The following is a 13,806-nucleotide window of genomic DNA, read 5'->3' as shown; positions in this document are numbered from 1 at the left end:
AGTGGTTTAATCCCAAACAATTTGTATTGTGATTAAAGAGTTAAAGAGATTAAGAGTTTAGCAATAATCTGAGACTGTGGAACAGCTGGTAACAGTTTTGGTGAAGGTTTCCACTGGTGAAGGATGGGAAAGTGGACAAATGGTGGTGATTTCACAATGCAGTCTGTACCCTGGAGTGGGTCATTGACATGGCCCATTGAAATTAATATAAATTTTCAGGCATCTTTTTGGAGTGCATCAGTTATTTCACTTTCAGATGAAAGTGGGGTTTGGTTTTGGGAATAGTTTATTTCTTAGTTTACTCCCAAGAGCTTATTTCTATAGAACACTTTTTTTTCTTTCCATCTTTTGCTGTCCTGGAACATTGTCCTTGTGGCTTTGTTTCTGCCCTGACATGATACATTCTAGAGAATGCAATGTATATTCTTACCTTCGACCTACAAAGATGTTTCTCTGTGATTTTTCTTTCCATATCACTGCCAAGATGCCAAGGAAACTCAGGCTAAGTGGTATTCCACAGAAATGTGGCTGTCCAGAGGGACTATTTCTGAGCAAAATGGATAAAAGCTGTTCAAACCAAGTCCATGGACCTCTTCTGCAGGTAACAGATATATTTTCAGCAGTGTAGACTTAACTCCTGACACAATTTTTTTCACTGTGTTTCATAGTGTTTCATGAATATAACCCTGGGATGAACAAAGCTGTGTGAAATAAAGATTTTCTGTGTCCAAGAGGTCTTGTTCAAGCACTCTGTACCACTCACATAATAATGTTAGGTGAGAGTGAATTATCAACAGTTCACAACACAAAAATGTGGAGAAAATATCAGATATCTTTACTACAAGGATGCTACCAACCAAGTTCCTGTCTTTGAACTGAACAGCATTTTGAATGTGTTGCACAATGCTGGACAAGATGTGACCAGCACAGAGAAAATTCACTTTTTAGTCTCAGACTCTCAAAGGGAATAACCAAGAGACAACTACTTTCTTTTAAATATTTGTAGTTCTCAAAATAATCCCAAATCTTGAGGGCAAGGCCCTCTCTCTTCTACTTTACCATTTCACTCTCCAATAATAGAGCATTTTGTACATATATATAATTTAAATAACATGATTAAATCAAATGGGTGTTCTTCATACATATAGCATGTATTTACTACTGGAAGTTGTTCTGGTTAAATATCTATATGCTCCCAAGGGTCAGCAAATGTGGTAATTTTCATCTAAAGGAATCAATGTAAACATCTCTTCTCTCTGAGCATGCTTCTCACGACTCATGAGAATGTCATTGAATCTTTCCCTTGCCAGGACAGGCTATGATAAAAATTAAGGTTTAAAAAAATTTTTTAAAGATGTGTGCAGAGGGTGTCTTTCCACTGATACTATTTAATCTAGGAAAAAGGAAGTTAAAATGCAGGGGCAGAAAAAGAGTGATAGGCACACATATAAAACATTTAACCCTACCTAAAATAAAGCTCTTAAGACAAATAACTGTGTGTTTTGTATTTAAATAACGTATATGGACAAGTCCTGACAGATGGAGAGAGTGGCTCTGAGCTGGTGTTGATTTGGAGCATAGTTTTCCCTAATTCATAGTTTTTCCTATCTGCTCCCCCACCCAGTCTGCAACCTAGCTGTCCTCTCTTCTGAGAGACACAGCACCTGTCTGTGCAGCTGGTATTGCCACTTCCCTCACTTCAAGCTCACATTTTTCCTTTTTTTAAAAGTCCCTTTTTCTTTTTGCATGCCTCAGGTGTTGAAAATCTTAGTTATCCCCTAGCATTGCATCTCATAATATACCTCCAAGGTATATGGTCCCTGAGGACATGAATGGGAAAAGCATCCAAGGATTAATAAGAAATTGTCTCAGGACAGAGGAGATGGGGAAAATTTCTGAAAGCAGCTGCCTTGTATACTTGCATGCAAATTACAATTGATCACCTAATTATAGACTTGAGTTAAATCTCTTAAGTTAGAGAAATTGCTTCTGCTCATAAAGTGGTCACAACATTGTTTTGCCTTGGGGTAGTTAGGTTTTTTCCCATGACAGACCATTCATTTGTACTTGGCCTCATTCTCTTCTGAGGAAAAATATTTTGGCATTTCAAAAAAAAAAAGCAGTAGGATTCCTGCCAGCTGGTGGTTCCTGCTCTTAGGTCTCTCTACAATCTCCCTTTGCTACTTCTTCCCCCTTCCACTTTGAGAAGTAACTGTGTTTGCTGACCTTGGTTATCTGCATACTCTGGGGTCTAGAACGACATCTGTTTCCCATAAGTTCCCAGCCCAGTCCTTCAGCTGACAGGTGAACAGGGTTAGGAGCATGTTTGGTCCAGCATAATCTTTTAACAATTTACACTCCCAAGAGTGAAGGAAGCCCTTTACAAGGCCTGAGGAGTCCTCAGGTTACTAAAGGGGCTAGTGAGATACAGATCCTGGTTTTTGTTGTGATGTAAACTCTAGATCATGACTCTGTACTGTATTCATGCAGGGCTGGACTTTTAGCTCTAAATGTGTTTGCAATATTAAACTTGTTATGTAAGTGTACATTTTTGTATGCATCACTGCACAGTCATGCCTGGGCTCTCACCAAACTTTCCTTCTGTTGTACCACTTTCTAAACAGACTACAAGAACTTTAAAGAACTTCTGGCTTGAAGTTAATTTCTGTGGAAATGAACATGCATGACAAAAATGTCTGATGAAAGATATTTCATTTTAAGTAGAATTTGATGCTTCCAGGGTATGCACAAGAACATGCCTGAATAGCTCTTAAAGATTTGGGAAATTGTTAGCTTTTTCAATTTAGTAACTGTGTCCCAAGAAGATTAGGCTACCACAGACTAGGTTTTGAAATACATCAATCTTCCTTTAAGTGCTTATGATTATAAGAGAAAGGATAGAAACACTGAAAAATAATGGTAACTGGTTTTAATCCTCTTTATTCTTATCAAAAGGATGCCAAATTATCTCTGCAGTACTACCAAAAGCTATTTGAAGATCCTGAATAGTCTCACTGTTGTCTTATGAATGTCTTAGTACAGGAATAAATTCAGGTAGTACATCAATTAACTGGCTCATAAAATAACTACATTCGGAGAAGTAATACTTCATTTTAAGGGATCTTCAGTTGCATTGCATAATGATAGTAAAGTAGACATTCTAAAAATAAACTATTTGGAATCAGTGTCACCAAAAGTAAACTCAAAGTACAGTAAGAAATTGAGTTTTAATATGGTTGTTACTCAAATACTGCTTTGCTTTATTAAGGGACACAAATTTGTTTAGGTAAACAAAAAAAAATTAAAAAATATTTTTCCCTCTTGTTCCTCCTAATAACCTGTGTCATTCACTATGACCCAGCTGTACTTTTCTGATGAGCTGATACTTATGGAAATAATTAGAAGATCCCAGCAGTACCCACTACTCATTACCAAATATCCTCAAAGTCAATATGCACTGTGTTTCCCTTTTTAATGTCATTCAGAAAAGCTTTTAATGAACTGCAAGTAAATTCTTGCCATATGTCTAAGAAAGCAATCAGGAGGAACTTTCAGCCAGTAACACTGTAAAAGCATTTTATTTTTTTTTTTCTGTGTATATTGGATGCTATCCTATTACCAATAAGAAGACACAATCTGAGCATTCATCACTTTTACACTTCCAAGGAATTCGTACTATAATGCTGTGGAATACAACATTCTGCAATGTTTCCCTGGCTATGAACTTGATAAAAATTAATAAGCTCAGAACCCAACTATTCCTCCTGAGAACTTGGAGATGTATGTATTTTTTAATCAAGAAAATTATTACTGTGTCTTTTCCAGCCAAAGACCCCAGAATAACCTATCATAGCTTTAACCAGGATCCAACAGGGAATAATTCCTCTCTTGCCAAAAGCACGTAAAAGTTCATCCATGGAACAAGACAAAGCCAAAAATTACTGAAGTGCTGAAAACAATCAAGAGTGAGGACAAGAAGCTCTTATCCACCAGCAGCTCAGCAACCTGTGGGATGTACAACATTTCAACTGCTGCTCTGCTGGGTGTGGGTCACGAGTGAGGCTCTGGGAGTAGGACACCTCAACAGGCAGACAGCTAAACTGATGTGTCTGAAGGTGGGAACCGTGCACCACCTTGAATGAAAGCAAACATCACCGTGGTTTTGCAAAGGTTAGCGCATTTTTCCCCAGGGGAAAGCTGGTTCAGGATGGTCAAAACATTCAGTAAGCATGTTTTTTTGTTTAAATAAACCAAGTCCATAATCCATTCTGCTCTACTATCCCCTTGAAATGTTAGTCTGGAGGAATCACACTAATCTTAATTGTCATTCTCCTGGAGAAAAAAAATTAAGTTGAGCTTAGGATAACTGTGCCTCTTGCTGTCTGAGACCTAGTACATAAGGCTCACTCCTTCAGAAAAAAGAGAACATCTGACCTCGTTAAACCTTCCATTATAAAAAGCTGTGCTTATGGGTGTTTTCTTCTGATGATTTTCATTTTATGTGCCAACATGTGTTTTGAAAATAATGTGAGTTTCAAGTAACCAAAAACATTGAAAAAGGCTTGTGGCATTGGTAAATATTATGGACTCACATTTAGTGATTTGAATATTTACATGCAGAAAAATCATGTGGCTTGTTGTGGGAGTAGTCATAGACATGAAAAGATATTAGCTAAATCCACAGTTAAAAAAAAATACATTAAATTGCCTGCTTTGATGGCCTCTTTTATAAAAAGCCATAAATTTTACTGTTTTGGATAAAATTTGCTGTCTTCAATAAAATATCCTCATTGAAAAAGAAAGACTGCACTATTACAGTCAAGATTTATCCTACCCATTAAGGTAGACTTAATACAAGAAATAAAGCAATGAAATTTATCTACACCAATATAGCATAATCTTTCCACTGTAACTGCCAAGAAAGAGTTAGTTGAGTAGACAGTCAAGGAGAGTGGAATATTTTGCTATTTTTTATTTCTAAGTATCACAGGGACAATATAAAGCATGATGTAACTTTAAAATTCCATACAGGTGAACTGTAGGAGTGAGAATCCAAGAAGTGTTTCTAAAATGATGCTGTGATGACAAAGTCAATATTTCTATGGTGGAGAATAGTGTTCAGGTTGTTTTCTGATGGCTGTCACCTCCTGAAGGAGGAATCTCTTCCTATGGATTTTGGTCAAAAGAACACAGGGAAATTTTCAAAATTTTGTGGGCAAATTAATTTTTTATATATCTACAAAAGGCAATATTTTTTTAAAAAAAAATAGTATTTCCCAAGTGGCTAGATATTTTTTATGCTCTTCAATTTACCCCATCCCGAAAGCTTTCCTAAAAATATTGTAAAACAAAGATTTAAAGTAGCTTCCTTGAGATGGTATTTTAAACTTTAGTTGCTGAGGATATGTGAACATGCAAATTCAGAAGTGATATTATATTACCAACCATCTGCTTTTATGTGCATATCCTGAATTAAAGTTCCTTCATCATGAAGCCAGAAGGTTCACAGGAGAGGTAAATCAGACATTAAAGTGGTTGATTAAACCTTGATTCAAGAATACTAATGTGAGGAGTTAAACTGGAACTCCACACAAAATGTTCCTTATGTTATATTCCTTTTTCCTGCAGTGAAATAATTCTCTGTGGTGTCTAACAATAAGAACTTTGCTATAAATATTTAGGAAAATAAGTGTTAGACATCACATAATCCAGAAAGTGGTGATTTGTTTGCTTTTTTAGCTCTTCAACCTCTAACTTGTGTGATCTTGGGCTGATAATTTTCTCCTATTTACTTAAAAAAAGGGAGAGATTTTACTGAAGTTTTAAATTATTTATATATTTATGGAATGTAACTTATGAAATACACCTTTCCTGGTCCAGAGAATTGCTCAGAGAATACAAAGAAAGGGTGAAAAGCCCAAATCCTACAGACAGAAAAGTCAAATCTATATGTAAATAGTACTAAACATCAGTCAGCAGGTGAAAAACAAAACCAAATAAAATTTTATTTTCTTGTGAGAGGATGAACTGTGTGGGCTAGAGCTCAGAAATGCAAGTTTTCAATTGGGAAGGGCATTTGCCCACAAAAGAGGAGATAGAATTTCTGTGGTGTTAGCAGACATGTTAAAGACAAGGTTTCAGTTTTGCAGAAGAACTTATTAATATGAGTCACACCTGTTCAGATTTTGCTTCATGTTATGGTGTGTGAAAGAAACTGTTGACCTTTCTTAAGGAAGAACAGAACTGTACCAGGCTGCCCAGGAAATCTTGCAAATCTGGAAGGCCAAAGCAGGACATACCTTCTGTTCAAAGTGCAGGTATTTTGTAAAGCATTGTGTGGGCTGTAAATTGCAGCAGACAGTACATAAAATACTACCGCATTTTATGAAAACATCACCTTCTATCTTTCATTTAGTCTCCCACATGATTTATTTAAAAGAGAGGAAAAATATCTCAGCAGCTGAAACTGTTTCTTAGCTCGGCAACAACCCAAACAGTAAGGACACACCAGTGATCGTGAGAAAAAGCTGAAGAAGCTGGTGAATTATCAGTATGCAGGGTCATGCACATGTACAAGCCTGCTCAGCCAGCATTGGCAGGCTGGGCTCTTGCTGAAGCACGTGATAAAAAAGTGAAGGGCAATCTAATTTAAAACTTGAAATGCTGTGCTGAGGCCATTCCTGTTTACCTCCCACTGTAAAAAACGTGCCCTCTGTTGCATGCTACATAGCAATAAACAACCCTATAGAAAGGCACTGTGGCAAACAGGATACCTCCTGCTCTAATTCCCAGGGCTGTTCTTTCTGCCCTCTGTTCTCGACCTTAAATAACTCCTGCTCTCCTCACCTCTGGCCTCAGCAGCCCTCCCGGGCACTCCTGGCCAGGCTGAGCTGTGCTTGTCCCTGCCAAGTGCCTCCCAAAGGTCACCAACAACAGGAGCCCTGCTGCTGCCAGCCAGAAAAGGCACTGAACTCCCAGTCCTGGCTCTGTAAGAGCTTGCAGAACAAAATGAACAATCCCTGGGCACCAAAGGAAAATCCAGATGTTTCCCTCCCATCTCCGGGAGGGAAATATATCAATCCTAAGCATCTCTGGTCATGCTTAGGATTCCCCCATTACCACCTGCCACAGAAGGAACAATTTTATTCTTGGAGCAGTTATTACTTAACACCCCTAAATTAGTAATATCTGGAGTTTGATAGTGACTGTCATCTGAGACTAAGGGTGTTTTGCAACAATATTACAGTATTGACTGGATTGAGCTACCTAGTGAAACAACAAGACCTTTTATCTCCCTTATTTTTTATTTAAAAAACCCAAACAAAACAAAACAAACCCCACCAAAAAACAAAACAAAACAAAACAAAAAAAACCACCACCAAACAAACAAACAAAAAAACCTTTATGTGACTAAATGATCAGTTAAGTTAATCATAGCAAAGTAAACCTAGCCCAGACAGGCTGACTGCTAGCACTGAGCTCCAGTACAAAACCAGGCATTAAAATCTGTAACGTTGTGGTAAAAACATAATTTCTAAGAGACAAATGAGATGGTGGGACATGATGTCTCTCCCACCATGAGGCCCTTGTGAGTGTTACAGAAGAGATAAAATCAGTGATCAGTTCAACCAATTTTTAGTTTGAACTTTGCTACTAAATCTGGTATCCATTGAATGTGATGGTTATCAGAACTAAATTACTCTTAAAACTTTTGGTAACAAATGACTAGGAAATAAACCAGAGATTTATGCAGTGGGAAGCAGATAACAGAATATAACCGCAATCAGAGAGAGATAAAATGCCTTCACTCACCAAAGATAGACACCATAAATAGACAGGAAGCACTACTGATTTGTTGGATGTTGAAAATGTTGACATAAAAACACAGTTTCTGTTACTCCTTATCACTTATGATTTATAATTATTCAAGAGCTGTAGTACCCCTCACACCTTCAGTTGGTTACTGTTGTTATCTCCCCCAGAGTCTGATTTTCTATGCAGGGAGAAGGAAATTCCCTTGAGCCAGAGGGGAAAATGTGAGTCAAGTTTCTTAACTGCCTTATCTGTAGTACAGCTCCTTTACAAAATGCACTATCACTGCTTATCAGAGGGTGGTTTATGTGTAATATTTTCAAAGAGATAAGAGGTTGTGAACCAGGAACCTGGCCCTGATGTTCATGCAAGGTGACAGAAAGGGAGTGAGGTTCATTTCAGCTTACCTTTCGGTATAGAAGAGCCGTCTCTCACCGTGCACATCACCGTGATGGGTAGGACACCCCTCTTTCTCCTGTTAACTAGTTAATTCAAGCAGACATCACTGGCAGAAGGCAATCTGCTCAGCCACTTTGCTGTGCAGAAGGTAAGAGTTGCCCTGGTGCAAAAGATCAATATTTAGAAACCAATCTTTGCTGGGCACAGCTCAGTGGACCTTTTATTGTAGCAGGTTGGTGTATGGCAGCAGGCAGAGAGCTCCAAGAACAATCTCCACATTGTGCTGGATTTTTTTGTATGGTAAGTCAGCCTGGGGAAAGTCCAGTTACCGCCTTGTGAGCAGAAGGGAGTCTGTAACATCACAACAGGGTCATGTAAGGATGCAAAAGGGATAGGAGAAATTCACAGGTGCATGTTTTTCTACTGTCTCAGTTTTCTTTCCAATAACTTTGGGACACTTTTCTAAATTTTTGCCCATCAGAGCCCAAAGTTTTAGCTGTCACAGACATAGTCTTGTCCAGCAACAAGGCAAAGAGACATGCTTTGGCAGCTGGGAAGATCAACAGTTCAGTTTTAACTTTTGGAAATTTATATAACTTGTCAAAAATAAAACAAAAACTCTAAAGCTATCAGTGAATAAGGATGGGGTTTTTTCTTACCAAAATCATGTCTTTTTCAGGAAGGTCATGAGTGATACTAGAATGTTGCCACCCATTTCATACAAAAAAAAAATAAATAAATCTGTACAATATGGAATATTTCCAGATTTAGCGATAGTGTGTGAGTGTTTTATGGGCAGAAATATAATGAAGATTGGAAATTAATTTCTGATAAAAAGACTTGACACAGAATTTAAGTTTTTGTTGTATAATTTACTATCTGTGAGGAAAAGAATTATTGTTTACTTCTTTATTATCAAGTCTTACTGATTTTCTGACATGTCTATGTTTTAGAAATCAGAGTCTCAAACACATAATAAAAATGCTTTTTCTATCACTTCCACCAGCACCTGGGAAAACAATGTCCAGGAAAACAGGAACTGTTTCTTGTTACCCTAGAAGAGGTCCACAAATCATGCTTAAAAAAGAAAAAAAGAAAAGAAAAAAAATGAAAAAATCAGTTCTCACTTGTCCTTCTGACCTATATTCTCTGAACAATATTTCCGTCAAATAAGATATCTGCTTTATAGCACTTGAAATATTTTTCCTATCAGAGTAGTACTTCATCTGGAATTTTCCAAAGGACATTTACATTTTTCATATTCCTATATCAAATTATCACCATGGCTAATTTACTTGATATTTCCAGTATCTGGGCTGGCAAGATCTTACCTCTAAGGCAGTAAGGTTTACTTTAGTTTCAAAACAATTTTAGAATGACAGGGCTTCTAGACATAGGATTTCTGAAATTCATGCAACTTCCTAAGAAGAAATCAATATCAACAAGGATAAGTTTATTATTTTCACCTGATAGAATTTTGATGTTTTCAAAAAGACATCTATGAGCCACTGATATATCCTTTATTCCATTTCATATTATGTGTATATGTATATATATTATCTCAATTATTCTATTACACGTATTTCAGGTCTTTCTTCACAGGCATTCAAGAACCAGTCCTTTAATAATTTCTTCTTATACAACGTGTAATGAAAGGCATAAAGAAGAGGAAGACAGCTGAAGGCTCTGAAGGAGTTTTCACAGGTCTCACAGACAAATGTTTGTTAGAACCAAATTTTACTGCGAAGTTACATGAACCTTAAATACAACAAGTACTTTGATAAAGGAAAAGCAGAAGAAAATGCAATGAGATCTTTCTAAAATTAATGACTTTTATTGATTAGATCATTGGTCTGTTATGTGAGAGAGATGTATTAATTCCAAAGTGCCTACCATTCCTTAATGCATTTGCCTACTACACGGAGAAATGCAAATAAAGCTGAAGCAAGTTTGCAGAAATATTATGAAGCAAACACTGGCCAAGCACAGGGGGTCAGTATGAATTTTTGTCCAAAGGAAAAAAGTCTAATGTGAAGTGAATATTTCCTCCAGGAACTGTTTTGCTTTGTGGAGGAGGCTGCTCCCCAAAACTGATATCCTGCAAACAGGGCAGGTTTGCAAACTGATAACACAAAGCTGACTTTTCATCACATGAAGGCTGGGTGAATGTTTCACTGATGGTCAGAAACTTTCTTGTGCTTCCAGATCCTTTTCCAGGTGGACCTTATGCTCCAAAGCAAAATTCTTACAGATAACTTAATTCTTACAGATAACTGTGACTTTAGCTGTAACTTGTAGCAGAAGTTATGAGGTGCACTCTGACAGATCTGAACATAAGTGCTACTTAGAAATTCAGTCACCTCCTGATCCAGCTTGCTGCTTTAATGGAGGTGCTTTAATATGTAAATTAAACAGAATGGCGCAGATTTTTAGGTAAGCTTCAAACTCCTGTAGTTGACTTCAAGAAGAGCAGGACTGTATGGCTTTTTCTTTCCCACATATGTTGTTTACTTAATTTTTGTCCATAAGTTGTAATCAGTAATCAGCATTAGTGTATTTATCTGTTACAATGAATCAATCAAAAATAATAAAATATTAATTTACCCTCAGGGAAACAAAGCAGAAACAAACATTCATATAAAGCATTAAGCCATGATTTGCTTCATTTACTGTGTGCAGTTCCTGTCTTGTGGAACATTTGTTTCTTAGTATTTCATGCTCTACTCAGCAGGTTAATCCCATGAGACCTCACTGGCACTGCAAAAATCATAAGGCTCTCTAACTTTGTATTTATTATATGTTTAATACCTGAAAGAAGATAAAAAATATGGAAAACAGACTCCATGGTGTAAGTCATGTGATGGGAAGATGGCCAAAGATCTCTGCAAGAGTACTTGAAGACACACTGGATATTTTCAGGAATCTAATTAAAATATTCATATTCAAGGAATGGGAAAAACCCAGCCCCAAACAAATCAAAACCAATGGCCAAGGAATGTTAAAGCAGATAGTGTTTTTCCTGAAAGTAAGCTATTTACTGCTGTTGCCTTTACAGAAATGGTGATTTCCTCCTGATGCATAATGTTAGATAATTGAAATGGATGACACTAAAGAAAGTGTTTGGGTTTACCCCAAACTTAGTATCCAGTATTTTTGTAGGCTTGCTCAAGTTGGCTCTGTTTTTAGCAAAGCTTCTTTTTTGTATCTGTTTATCTCAAATCTGAAGGACCCAGCTGGGACTGCAAGTTAAAAAGCCAAAAAAATGTTGGAAAAATTTAAGTATTTCTAAATCACTGAGCAGAGTTAACTTTCTGAGGGAGGATTATTTTGGAGAAGTGTAGCCTCTCTTCTCAACCTGATATTGTCCATTTACAAGTGCTTTCCAGCATTCAGCACAGCTCAGGGTAAATTTTGGTAATATTATTTCAGAGATATTTTTCCTTATGATAGCGTTAATTGAAGTGGAACAGAAAAATATAGAATATTCTTAAGAAAAAGAAGGTCTCCCCTCATAAATTAAATGATCCAGTATTCTAGAGTCCATTGAATAGTACATTTCAGCCAAATACCAATGTCTTCTACAATACAGGAGAGAACCTACTTGCACCTGCAGAGTGGTCCAGATGACAGAAGTTGAGGCATTAATCAATTAATTTATTAATTAATGTGATAAATTAATAGGGCAGCAGTTTGTTAATTCTATTAGGTAATGAGCATACACGAAAATTTCACAATTACTTTGTCATATTTGGACTGACACTTCTGTAAATGATTTTTTGCCTTTAAAAAGGCAAACCACATAATCCAGAAATCCTCTCTAAAGCTTGTACCAGGAACAGATGGGCATTACAGCTGAAGGAAAGAGGAGTGGAGCTCTGCTGGCATGCAGAGAGAAGAGCTGCAGAGCCTCAAGGCTCGGTGGTCCACCTGCAGAGCTGGTGGTCAGTGTGTGCAGCTCCCTTGGGGCTGCCTTTTCAGATGAGTAGTTTGGTCAGGTTTTGCATTTCACGTTGCAGACAAAAAATTCTTGGGATGCTTCGCTTCACCTTTGTGTAAGTTGAGCAGTTCCAAATACACACTTCATAGATTTTTTTTTTTGTTACACTTTTGAAAGTCCATTAAAATGACAAAAGAACCTCAAACCACCAAAACCAATACCTGATGGCTTTCATACCTTGCTTAGCTTGAGATAATATTTATTCCATGCTATCTGATCTGATCAGCAGTAAATGAGAAAGAAAAAAGTACAGCCAGCTTTTAATTAGGCATTATACTATGAAAGTATGCAAATAAAGAAGCTATCATTTGTCAATTTGTCTAATATCAACTCAAATGCCCACAGGGGATCCCCAGAAGTATAAGGGGAGAAAGAAGGTTTGCCATAATAGAAGCCTTATCCTTCCATGTTGAGTTAAGGACTCCAGATAGGCGGATGAAATATTAAGTAAAATGCAGAAGTAACTAGTTTTTGCATTGATTGTATTCTGGCCTGTAAAAACTGATAAAGTAATTAACATAAAAAGAGTACAGAAATAGCAGAAATACCCTAGCTTTTGCTGGATAAGTAAAATGGAAAAACAAGTGGCAGCTCTAAGAGGGGAAAATTGTCCAAATATTGGGGGAAGTATAGAAAACAAACACATTTCCAATCAGAATTTCTAGTACTGTACAGATAACCCCATTGCAATAAAGAGAAACTGAACTGAAAATATGAATGGGATTACAAAATCAAATTAAATTTATCACTTATCCTGATGACTTATACTTCTGTCTTGAATAAATATCTGTGGCCAGTATTTGAAGCTTGGAATTTTCCCAAAGCCTTTAAGCTCCTCCAAACTGATGATAGGACTTGTTCTCTTTGATGAAACTGGTTAGAAAGCAAATTGTGCAACTGAACAGCCAGAGGACCAAGCCTTATTCTGTCTCTCTGAGGTTTGGACTCTAGCTGCGGATCACTGAGGTCTGGCAGCCTGATTGCTGCTCTGGACTCTTCCCTGCTGATTGAACTTAAATGCCAATGCAGGTGTTGGAAGCAAAGGATGGTCTGTAGGACTGTGCCCTCCTGTACTGGCAGGGCACAGCTGGAGGTACTGGTACTGGACAGGAGCAGTGAGGTGGAGTTCACACACTCCCTTATTTACAGGGGTGGATAGGGCAGCTCCCACAATGGAGAGTGGGTTTCCAAATTGAAAACAATCCTTCTATTGCATGGAAAAATACAGCTTCCTTCTGACCAAACCAGTCTGTAGATCTTTAGCAAATCTTACACCTACTTCTGATCAAAGATGTTCAAATGTAAATAAGGAGTCCCATCGCTGGCATTCAGTCTATAAAAGCTTATCAAAAACCTGTTCACTCATTCTGGAGAGCAAGGCTGGGAGCCAATTCATTGTTGAATAAGGCACCTAGTAAGTAAGAAGAACTCTTAATGAAAACAGATTGCTGTATTTTGGGATTTTTTCCCAAGTGCCCATTGACTAATGGCTTCTGGGTGGTGAACATCTTAAAATGTCACCTTGTACTTGGGAGCAGACACATTTTAAACACTGTCTCTGTTGCCTTCAAGTGCATTTTGTACAGGAACAGCAGACT

The 13,806-nt window shown here is 37.4% G+C and overlaps 1 protein-coding gene and 1 long non-coding RNA gene across 2 annotated transcripts in view; one reads left to right on the top strand and one right to left on the bottom strand.

The window, feature by feature from the left end:
* The window catches only part of ABCB5 (ATP binding cassette subfamily B member 5), a 50,127-nt gene extending 41,792 nt beyond the window's left edge, over positions 1-8,335 (bottom strand). The window contains exon 1 of the mRNA XM_015619403.3: positions 8,220-8,335. The gene's annotated coding sequence lies outside the window, so the exon portion shown is untranslated. The remainder of the gene's footprint in view (positions 1-8,219) is intronic.
* LOC117243868 lies at positions 8,268-13,166 on the top strand. The gene is made up of 3 exons (XR_004495802.1): positions 8,268-8,359; positions 8,441-8,511; positions 9,800-13,166. It is a non-coding gene; the product is annotated as an uncharacterized LOC117243868 (long non-coding RNA).
* Positions 13,167-13,806: the final 640 nt, after the last annotated feature.

Source organism: Parus major, chromosome 2 (genome assembly GCF_001522545.3).
Source record: "Parus major isolate Abel chromosome 2, Parus_major1.1, whole genome shotgun sequence".
Taxonomy (NCBI): Eukaryota; Metazoa; Chordata; class Aves; order Passeriformes; family Paridae; genus Parus; species Parus major.
Note: the sequence above shows the minus strand (reverse complement) of the source record. Positions and strands in the feature narration are given on the sequence as shown.